The sequence below is a fragment of the Heloderma suspectum genome, chromosome 1 (assembly GCF_057233095.1).
Source record: "Heloderma suspectum isolate Gila_16-S chromosome 1, 16-S_ref, whole genome shotgun sequence".
Lineage (NCBI taxonomy): Eukaryota > Metazoa > Chordata > Lepidosauria > Squamata > Helodermatidae > Heloderma > Heloderma suspectum.
In genome coordinates, this window is record NC_139458.1 from 113,805,042 (window position 1) to 113,817,041 (window position 12,000).

Consider the following 12,000-nt stretch of genomic DNA (forward strand, 5'->3'; position numbering starts at 1 on the left):
AGAGTGTCCCCAGCAGATGGCTGCCCAGCCTTTACCAGAAGGCCTCCAATTATTACACTGTCAGAAATTCAGTGGAGGCTGGTGGCTCCGATTTCGGTGGGGCCATACATCCATTCTGGGCTTTACTTAGAACCAGTGAGAACTCTAAAGGAGCTATCCAAGGTGCTAAACCCCCATTCCCAAAATTGCTTCAGCACCTTGGATAATTCCTTTAGGAGCTATCCAAGGTGCTGAACCCCAATCCCAAAATTGCTTAAGCACCTTGGATAATTCCTTTAGGAGCTATCCAATGTGCTGAACCCCAATCCCAAAATTGCTTCAGCACCTTGGATAATTCCTTTAGGAGCTATCCAAGGTGCTGACCCCAATCCCAAAATTGCTTCAGCACCTTGGATAATTCCTTTAGCATTCCAGCTGGTTCTGACTAAAACCCAGAATGGATTCACAGCCCCGCTGAAATTGGAGCCACCAACCTCCACCGTAGAAATTCCAAGATAACCATTTATTCTAGGCAGCTTTCCCCAACCTGGAGCCCTCCAGATGGTTTGGACTTCAACTCCCATCAGACCCAGCCAGCATGGCTAATGGTTGGGAGTTCTGGGAGTTGTGATCCAACCCATCTGGAGGGCACCAGGTTGGGGAAGGCTGTCATAGGGTATCATTCTTGAAGGGAGCAGGAAGCATGCACATTTGATATCATCCCCAATTTCATAGCAGACAGAGGGAATAAGGGCCCAGCACAAGAATCGCAGATCACACTGGAAAGAAATGTATAAAATCTTATGAAAAACTCACACTGGATGTTCCTGGATCTGGTCTGGCTTTAACATATGTATTGTTATTAGACACTGAAGTCCACTGATTTGCTATTGATGTGGGTTATAAGTTGTAATGGGCTCAAACAACATTCTTACCTACCTATGTTGCAATCTGGAACCTTGCTTTTCCTGCACTCTGTGGAGGCTGCATTTAGTCCCCAGAGGCCTTTGGCCTATGCTTGGCAAAAGTGGCTGGGAAGTGATTTGGGCACTGACTTAGGTAAAGGTAAAGGTGTCCCCAACCAGTCGTGTCCAACTCTAGGGTGCGGTGCTCATCCCCGTTTCTAAGCCGAGGAGCCAGCACTGTCCGAAGATGCTTCCGTGGTCATGTGGCCGGCATGACTGAACACCGAGGTGCACGGAACGCTGTTACCTTTCCCGCCGAGGCGGCACCTATTTATCTACTTGCAATTTCTTGCTTTCGAACTGCTGGGTTGGCAGAAGCTGGGACTGAAGACGGGAGCTCACTCCCTCACGCGGCACTCGGGTCTCGAACTGCTGACCTGCCGACCTTCCGGTCTGCAGTTCAGCGTCTTAACCACTAAGCCACCACGGTCCCTGACTTAGAGGGGCTCCTAAATGCATCCCTTACCTATTCAGATGTGTGGTGCTAGCCCATAGGTACACTTATAGAAATGCTCCAATATGAGATATGCTTTTCAGTATAATTCAGAGTTACTGGCGTCCTCAAAAATGGGAGTGGGCAACTTGTGGCTCTATAGATATTTTGGCCTACAACTTCCATGATCACTCACCACTGGCTATACTGGCTAGGGCTGATGGAAGTTGTAGGCCAAAATTTTTGGCCACAAGTTGCCCCGCCCCACTCAAAAGGTTGAGAGGAGACAGAATCAAGAGTGTGCAGATACAAAGCCTGGCCAGTCAGCAGCTGGAAAAGAAGAGGAATCATAGCTCTAGCTCAGAAACTGTTTGGACTTCCGCACAGATGCCAGGAAACTGCAGTACCTCTGCCTTGCTTTCATTTAAGGCAGCAATTATCTTTGGGCCACACAAGTCACAACCTTTTTTTTTTTTTACCCCAAATGGAGCCCCAGAAATACACAGACCTCACCCGCCACAAAACAAAACAAAACAAAACAAAAGAGCTGCAGTGGCCTCAGAATTATGCAGCCATGCAGACATTTCTATGAAGCAAAACCTTCAAGGTGATATTGTTTCAGTTCATGCACTGTGGAAACTGTATTTATTTACATCGGAAAGAATGTGTTTTTCCAGCAAATGGCAACATCGAAGAAAGAATTCCCTTCCCTCCTCCTTCCTCAGACAAATGTCACCTACTGCTTACCATTCTTCTTTTCTTTATTTACACACTCTGAGAGACTTTTATGTTCTGGGTAGCTAATAGCTTCTGGGTAGCTAGCTGGGTGGTTCATTGCTTGCACCACTATCTATACTTTAAAAGAGGCTTTTCAAAGACATGGGGGCAGGGGGAGTGATAAAACTGGCCATAGTGTTTCTGAACTAGCATCGTTGGAAATATAGGTATTTTCTTCTGAAAAGGACTTCGTTGCGGTATCACAAAGGCCTTTCTCATGTTTTTAAAACCATGTTATCACCTGGTTTTACAAGCCAAAGCCATACTAAGGGTTGGTCCTGGTGGGCACTTCCAGTTCAAGTCGTCATTTTGGCAGTGAAACAACTTATTGTTTAGTTTTGTTGCATCGCATGCTGCAGTAATGGAACCACCACCCTTCTCAATAGAATTGCTTGTGCAGGAGACGTTCTTACAACCATCAAACATCTAGCTATCAGCTACACACAGAAGATAAAAGTCACACAGTGTATGAGTAAAGGAAAGATGAATGGTAAGCAGTCACTGGCACAGTGACATTTGTCTGAGATAGGATAGAAGGTAAAATCCCATTAAGAAAGTGAATAGAGGGAAATAATGTAACCAGGCATCAAACTGTGAGCCTCTTTTGGCTAACTTGAATAGCATCACAGAAGCTCAATGCACAGCTTGCAAGATCTGATTTTTTTTTTTTAAATCCCAGCACCTTTCCAAAGGAAATACATTTTCAGCGGGCTGGCTCAAGACATTTTGCTGCCTGAGGCAAAGACCAAGATGGTGCCCCCTCCTGTTCCATGTTCAAAAGCTGACTGGGCTGGCAGTGGAATCTTTCTTCCACACTGGTGATGGGACAGCATCCTCCACCACCCCTGAAGGCACCAGACTAACAGAGGGGACACAAGACAGGGTGCTTAGCACACAGCTCTCTTCTCCAACACCTTGCTCCCACCTCTGCTGCCTGAGGCAACTGCCTCACTTGCCTAACGGTAGGGCCAGCCCTGAATTTTCAGTTTAATAAGCCCCCACCTCCTTGCCACTGCTAGCATGAGGTGCTTACCTGCAAAAGTGGTTAGATCTCAGATGTGTACATTCACTACAATGTTAGTCGGGCTGCCCCAGAGTGCACGTCACAGCTTGAAAAACTTAATGGACTCTGACGGGCACTTTGGAATGAATGGACAGCGAGGAGCTCACAGGAAAAGCTGGCTGGTTTTCTAGGACAAAATCTGCACAAACATAACCAGATTGAGTGTACAACCATGCACCAGAGCCCTGATCCAGCAAAAGAGATCTATGCAAACCTGCTCAAGATTTGTGCCCAGCTTCTGAGGCAATCCTTGTTGTCCCTTTGCCAACAGCAGTGTGGTTGCTGGTGACAAGAGAAGTCTTTTCAGTTGTGGCACACAGGACCGGCCTCACCATTAAGTAGAGCGAGGCAGCTGCTTCAAGTGGCAGATGCTGAGGTGTGTGGAGTGGTGGCAAGGTCTTTCTCTTCCAACAGCCTGCCCTGCACCCCCTACGTTAGCCTGCTGCCCTCAGATGTGGTGAAGAACACTGTGTTATCTCCAGTGTTGAAGTAAGATACAGTGTGGCGAGCCAGTGTGGTGTAGTGGTTAGTGTTGGACTGGGACTCAGGAGATCGGGTTCTAGTTCCCACTCAGCCATGAAGCTCACTGGGTGACTTTGGGCCAGTCACTGACTCTCAGCCCAACCCACCTCACAGGGTTGTTGTTGTGAGGATAAAATGGAGAGAGGAGGAGGACTATGCGAGCTGCCCTGGGTTCCTTGCAAGAGGAAAAAAGGTGGGATATAAATGTAATAATAAATAAATAATAAACAAATTAAACTTCCAGTCCATTCAGCTTCTGTAAGTGAATAGGGAGTCATTTTTCTCCCTCTCTCATAATAGAACCTGGGGTCATCCCATGTAGCTGATTGGTGAGAAATTCGGGACAGATAAAAGGAAGTACTTCTTCACACAGTGCATAGTTATAGTTATACTATGGAATTTGCTACCACAGGATGTAGTGATGGCCACCAATTTGGATGGCTTTAAAAGGGGGTTGGACAAATTCATGGACGTTAAGGCTCTCAGTGGCTACTAGTCCTGATGGCTATATGCTACCTCCAGTATCGGAGGCAGTGTGCCTATGTTGCTGGGGAGCAGGAGCAGGAGGGTGCTGTTGCACTCGTGTCATGCTTGTGGGTTTCCCACAGGCAGCTGTTTGGCCACTGTGTGAACAGAATGCTGGACTAGATGGACCCTTGGTCTGATCCAGCAGGGCTCTTCTTATGTCCTTATGTACATGAAATGAAGAGAGATACTATCTTGTCCTTTGCCTCAGGCAGCAAAATGTCATGGACCAGCCCTAAACTATGGAATAGTCTCCCGAGATAAGTTTTTTCTGGCTCCCTCTTTGCCTGCTTTTAACAGGACTCTCTGGGCTCTGAAGACTATTTTAGTCTATTAGGCATTTTTAATGAGAGCCATTACTGATGATAAGTTATTTTAGTGTGCAGTTGCTTGTATGGTGTGTGTTTTTTCTTCTTTTACTGATGCTGTTCTATGATTATGTTTTCCTGCTGTTTGTTTTCTTGTAAGAATTACTTTAAATGTTTCTTGCAATTTATATTTTTAGTGCTGTTCTGAACCTTTAATTGCGAGGGGGATCAGTGATATTGAGGAGCTGGGGGCAAAAGTGTAAGGAGAAAATTTCTCTGGGGGGTGGGGGGATGTGAAAGTGTAAAAACCTTTGGAGGTGAGAGTACTTACCTGCAAAATTGGGGTGGCAGCACCTGTTTTACACCTTTTTTTCCAGACATTTTCCCCAATTGTTTGAAGCAGTTGGCACCAGCAGCACTTGGTAACCAGCCAGGCTGCCATGACTTCCCATAAAGTCATGTTTCAACAATCCTATGTAATCACCTTCACATTGTTCCAGATGCATTGTGGGGTGGGGAAGATGTCAGCTTCCACTGACCAACCAGTTCAGCCAGAAAAACATCTGCAAAAACAAAAAAAAGGTGTTGTAGAAACTGATGCCGCCTCCTCCCACTCCCTTGACTGGTGAGCTCCCTCACCCACCCACCAAAAATGTGTACACTTTTACATGCCCCACCCCAAAATTTTGCCAAAGAATGCCCTCACTTTTGTGGGCTACAGATGGGGCTGTGAAATTGGGAGGGCACTCTTCGACCAGCACTAGTAGGTTTATTTATAAGCCATCTTCATCAAAGGGAGACAGGATATAAATATTCAAATAAGTAAATACATATAAATAAAATCTGTGCATTGTCTTTGTTACCTGATCGCCACTGAACTTGGTGGATGTATTTGGTATGGATGGGAATGCACATTCCCGTCTAAGGCCACTACTTAGATGCAACAAAGCACCGCTAGAGCTGAATCAGGGCCAACATGGTTGTTAATTCCCATACACTTCATTTTAAGTTAAGCAACCCTAGTGTCTCTACATTGTCTAGAACTGGATTGTCTAGAAAAAAAACCCTCCAAGGCCTTAGTCAGAGGGGGTTTTCCGATGTCAGAGCCCTTCTCCTGGCTCCTCTCAGCTACCACGGAGGTTTCAGTGGTAGCTTTCTCTACTAGGTCAGTCAGAATTCCAACCTTGCAGAATTGAAGTGAGGGGGAGAAATGGCAGTGTCAGGGTATGCTGGGGGGGGGGGCAAGGTGGAATGGCCAAAGATCTGAGGGGTCCTAAGCCCCCCAGGCCCCAACCATGCCCCTGGCACAGAAGGGAAATCAGGCAGGTGCTAAGGCCCACCTAACAGCATTTTCCTTTCCAGAGGATGGAGATGCAAAAACGTGCCTCTGCCATTCCTCCCGGCCTGCCAGCAAGAATCCAGCAGGGCTTAGGACAGGACACAGTCTGCAAGGTCAGAGCACTCTGTCGATATGGCTCCTTGCCCTTAGTATTGGTCAGCTATTTGGTTGGCCAGATTCTTAGGGCAGAATCCTGTGCAAGACAGAAAAAAGTCCTACATGCTGACTGGGGAATGCTGGGAGTTGTAGGACTGTTTTTCTGCCTTAACTTGCTTAGGGTTGCACCCCTCATCCCTTCAGCAACATGCTTTCTCACACAGGAGTATGACACATCAAGAGGTTTAACTCACAGTGTTGTACAAACGAATGCTTACAGGCAAAGAGTATTTCTGCAGCCTAGTTCTGTCTCAAAAGACACTCTTGGAAAATGCTGCTGAGCCATTCAGAAGACAGTGGAGTGCTCTGAAGCTGTGGCATCAGCGGCGGGCTTCTTCACGCCTAGCAGCCACCTCTGACAGGGGGGTGTTGCTGTCCACTGGGGTCACAGCATGCAGGCAGGGAAAGGTTAAGCCTTTGCTCCCCAGCAGCAAGCCCTCCTCAAAATCCCCAGCAGCAAGCCCCACCCTACCCCTACACATGCTGCAACTGCTGTTTTAACTTGGGCAGAGCAACCCTAGAGATCTACTGGAGGGCTGCATCCATAGCCCCATTGGCTCACCGTGGTTAGCGCGGGACATGTGGGCTTTATGTGTTTTTTTTTAAAGGGGGGGAAATGCTGCTTATTGAGACACAGTGTGTGTGCTTTAACTTTTCCTTCCCATTGAAAGCAGTGGGAGGGAATTCACTACACCAGCTCCAAGACTAGCATAATTATGGGGCCTGTTGGGGGGGGGGGGTGCTGTTGGGGGAACAAGGGATCCCAGGACCCTGTGGATCCTTGACCTTTCCCAACACCCCCCCCCCAAATACACCCTGGGAATGCCCTGTTCTGGATTCTGCTGCCTCTGGAACACCACAGCCACATCAGCTATGGCGACAGAACTTGCTACAGTGTGGAGACCTCCACCCATGGACCTCCATCTCCATCTGTGGAGAAGAATGTCCACACCATCATATGGGCCCTCAGGAACCCTCCCTGGGAGCTTATGATTGTTCCCTTGTTGTAATTTTGTATTAACGTTCTTATGAAAACTGCACTGAAACCAGTGGAGGCTGGTGGCTGCGATGTCAGTGGGGTGGTGAATCCACTCTGGGTTTCAGTCAGAACCAGTCAGAACTCTAAAGGAGCTAGAGATATACCTTGGATAGCTCCTTTAGAGTTCTGACTGGTTCTGACTCAAATCCGGAGCAAATTCACTGCCCCACTGACATCAGAGCCACCAGCCTCTACTGCTTCAGAGGGCTTTGCCCTAAAAGATGGGCTAGAAATCTTAAAAATAAGTCAAATGAATACACACCACTTTATCAAGTAACATAAGCAAAAATCACATCCCACCTCAAAGGCTCGCAACTGCCTCTCTTGTCACCTGTCTAAGGAAGATTACTAACTTTTTTCTTTAACTTTAACCTATGCATGTGGACAAGAGAATTTGAAGCCCAAAAAGTGCAGCCAAATGTTTATTACAAAAGGATTGAACCTTAAACCCATTGCTTGAAAAGAAGGCATCTAATCCTAAACCATATCCTTTCTACCTTAAGATAAAATGCCTCTCGTACTCTAGTATTAAATGCATCAAAGAAATGTGAGCCCCAAGTATACAGTCATTTTTTTTCTTTTAATATCAGATATTAAACACAAATCTTGTAGCTAAGCTGACAGATTCCCTGGACGGCAGCCAAGGGGGCTAGAGTCTAGTCACTGTATGGGTCATCTATCTTAGCTCTGCAAGTTAAAAAAAAAAACTAGACACTTCTGCCACAAGATGGGCTAATGTCACATCCAAAATGTTCCAGTGTCAAGTATGTCAATTTTTTAAAGGCAAATATAAAAAGCGCGGAAGATATTTCACTTGTAATCTGATTAACAAAGAAATAATTATCGGATTTTATCACGAGCCTCCTTATCACACCCACACAACCCAATGCTGCCGTTTCCCCTTTATCCCATTTCCTTGTATAAAATATTGTGAAATCTAGCTGTCCTTTCTGATTTCTGACATGAGTAATGTTGCTGCAGATTATGCATCTCAATAAGGTTGCTCTGCTGATAGAGTAAGACAAGTTCTTTTCTTTGCTTTTTTATACTCATCTAATTAAAATTCCAGGGTCTGAATAACTTATCATGCCTACAGACAGAGATAAATGGATGAATAGATGGAAAGATCCATATACTACAGGCGTAGAATAATGTTCTGTGCTAGCAGACAAGAGAAGGTGGAATTAATAACTGTTCTTTGAATGATAACAATGTGAAAATGCCAGTAATGTTATGCCTCTATACCCAAGCACTCTCTTTTGTTTGTGCATCTGTGATTCAGAAGAGAAAAGTTAATTTTAAAATCAACCCAAGGAGACATTTTAAAAGTTTGCTCAAAAGACCCTATGTAATGTTAAGTAGTTTCTTCTTTCTATAACCAGCCGAAGTCATTGCAGCATCACAGCGGAGATGAAGATGCACCAGCCAAGCTCATGTTTCTGTTGCTGCTTTTTAAACTCAAGGGTTACCAAATCTGAGCAAAACGTGGTAAGAGAGTAGTTAAGCACATCAGAAGTAGACAAATAGTCTGATATGAACGTTTTGCAGTCTAGTGTTAATTATTATTATTACTCGCAGATTTAACCTTATAGAGTTGGCTAAATATGGAATGTATACATTCATAATCTAACTCTGACTTGGTCAAAAATTGCAACACTTTCATTTCAAACTTCCATTCTACTTCATACCTGGCAGCAGTTCTTTAAGAGCAAGGTTACTTTTTCCACAAGGACCAGGGAACTCCCCAATCGACTTACATTACTTTTTCTACAAGGACCAGGGAACTCCTCAATCGACTTACATATGCACTTTCAGTGTCCAGATCACTTCACATACATTGTATCAGTCACCTTTACAGTAACTCTGTGAATTAGGCCAGTATCATTAGTCCTCAGCTCTATTAGTTCTCAGCTTCTGCCACTATCTAGCCCACCCTGGATTTCTCCCAGTTCCCTCCAGAGCTGTCTGTGGTCCCACTTCACTGCCTGAATTCTTGCTTCTATTTCCTGGTTTGCACTGACTAGGGATGTACGACAGTCACTTACCTGTTCGCGGATTATGTTGATGGGGGGGGAGGCGTTCTGTCCCTCCCCCCGGAATCCTCGCTGGGGGGGAGGTGCTCCGTTCCTCCCCCCCAGAATCCTCCGTGGCCAGCTGTGCTCCGCGGCAGCTCCGCAGAGCAGCCGGCCAAGCTCAGCCAGGCCAGAGCCATCCGCAGCCGGATTTCCAGCCGCGGAGGGCTCTGGGTAAAAAAAAAAAAAAATTGTGTATGCAAATGGCTGCGGCTACAGCCGCCGCCATTTGCGTTCCTTCTTTTTGCCCTCTTAATCTACGTAAATATTTACGTAGACTATGACAACGAAAATAAAGGGGAATGCAAATAGCATAGCAGGTGCTATTTGCGTCCCTTTTTGATTCCCCGTTTTAGCCTACGTAAATATTTATGTAGGCTAAAACGGGGAATCAAAAAGGGACGCAAATAGCACCTGCTACACTATTTGCGTTCCCCTTTATTTTCGCCATCATAGTCTACATAAATATTTACGTAGATTAATAGGGCAAAAATAAGGAATGCAAATGGCAGCAGCCGTAGCCGCCGCCATTTGCATACACGGTTTTTGGTGTGTGTTTTAACCCACCCAGCCATGATAGGCTACGTAAAGATTTATGTAGCCTATCACGTCGTGGTTTTTTTTAAAAAACCTAGTCATGATAGGCTACGTAAATCTTTACGTAGCCTATCACGTCTTTCTTTTTCTTTTCTTTCTTTCTTTTTTTTACAAGAGTGGAAATGGCAGCAGCGGCAGCCAGTCGGAAGACCAGCCACCGCCGCCGCCAAAGCCGCCGCCGCCGCCAAAGCCACCGCCGCCACAGCCGCCGCTGCCCGGAAGATCCGACCCAGGTGAGTCTCGTCCCGGGGGGGATCCGCGGGGGGGGGGCAGGCCATTCCGCCACGGAGTTCGGGGGGCCGAATGCACTGGCATTCAGCCTCACTGTGATCCGTGGTGGAATTCTCTGCCATCCCTAGCACTGACACTGCTTGGAACAGGCAATACATCAGCTCTCTGATCCACTGCTCTACTTCTGAGATCAGGCACTATATTCCCAAAGAGAGATCTTTCCCTTTGAACTGGGATTCTTCCCCAGCTCTTTCACTGGTGACTTTTGACACAAGCTAAAACTCTGCACTAAGGCAGCACCTGGTAGAAGGACACACGTGTTGCAGCATTAACAGCTTTCCAAAGGGTCACAAAAATATTTATAACAACTTGTTCTCAAAGGAGGAGAGACAGAAGCAACTTTAGTCATTCTGAAAATAACCATACTGCCATATAACTTATTTTCCAGTGTATTGTTAATTTGGACTTTGGGAAATAGTTAAGCAGTTATACAAATTAAATGCATCATAAAGTGCTAATAAAGACAAGCCATTTTCCCAAAAGAACAGGATAGTGGATCATGGCTCATTATATTTGTTCTCAGAGGTCCAAATGAGATGCAGTGCAGAAGATCCATGAGTTCAATCTGAATCTTCCCCAAAGCAGGAGCTGTGGGGAGGGTCCAATTTTAACAGGAAAGGAGATGTGTGCAGAAGGAGCATAGAACCCGCTCCCTACCACACACTTCTCTTTGCCCTCTCTACCAGCCATGCTCACTTCTGTTAGCACTGGTATCTGCTGAGAAGCAGTGGGAGAGGACAAACTACAGGAAGGAAAGCTGCTGGCAGGGGGAGAGTTTAAACATCATGCCTGCATAGCCCTTTTGCTATTAAAATTGAAAGCCTACCTCCTCTTTCTACATAATTGGATCAGATCAGAATTTAGACATGGATCTCTGCTGGCACATGGGTTAGGGCTTTTTGGTGGTGGCACCACACTTATGGAACTCCTGGGGTAGTATCCAATGTCTGTCCTATGTAGAGTAGAAACATTGAAATGAATGAGACTTAAGTTAGTCACAACTAATTTAATTCCCATTCACTTCAATGGGTCTACTCTGTGTAGGACTAACATTGGTGTCAGGGTGCACACTGAGTCCATAGAATCCCAGAGTAGTTCTGATTCTGAGGAAGAGCAGTCGCTCCTGGGAGAGGAGCGCGCTCCTCTTTCCCAGGACCAACAGCTGACGGAGATTCCTCCCACCAGCATTCCTAGTTTAGTTAGCAGTCCAGGGAGTGACCGAGCACAGATAGCAGACTTGGTGGATGCGTGACGCAGATGCAGAGAGCGGCGCCAGATGGAGGGCGCGGAAAGGAGGTGAAGTGCCAGGTTGGCGCGCAAACAACGGCTGCGCCCAGAGGCTCCAAGGGAAAAGGGGAGGGACTCTCCCTAGTCCTTAAGTTCAGGGGTCTGCCAGTAATTCCCTTTCAAATGGGGACCAACTGTTCCAACTTAAGGCATAGGTACTGTGCTGCTCAGATCTAGTTGCAAACGGTATAGTTGTTAAGTTGTAAAAGAAGAATAAAGCTTTGAAAGGAATCCCTTTGTCTGCGTCTGGACTTAGCTAGGGATGTATGAAAGTCACTTACCTTTTCGCAGCTTGGCTTCGCGGTGGGGGGGAGGCGCTTCGCTTCCCCCCCCCCGATGTTCAGGCGAAGGGGGGGAGGCTTCCCGCGTCGCCCGGCCGAAATTCAGGCCGGGGATAAGCGCCCCGTCTCCCCAGCCGCGAAACAAAAAGTAAAAAAAAAAAAAGACCCCGTGATAGGCTACGTGACGATTTACGTAGCCTATCACGGCTAGATTTCCAAAGTCAGCCGTGATAGGCTACGTAAATCGTCATGTAGCCTATCACGGGTGACTTTGAAAAAAAAAAGCGCGTACGCAAATGGCGGCGGCCCATGGGCGCCGCCATTTGCGTTCCTTATTTTGGCACATTGTAGACTACAGCGAAAATA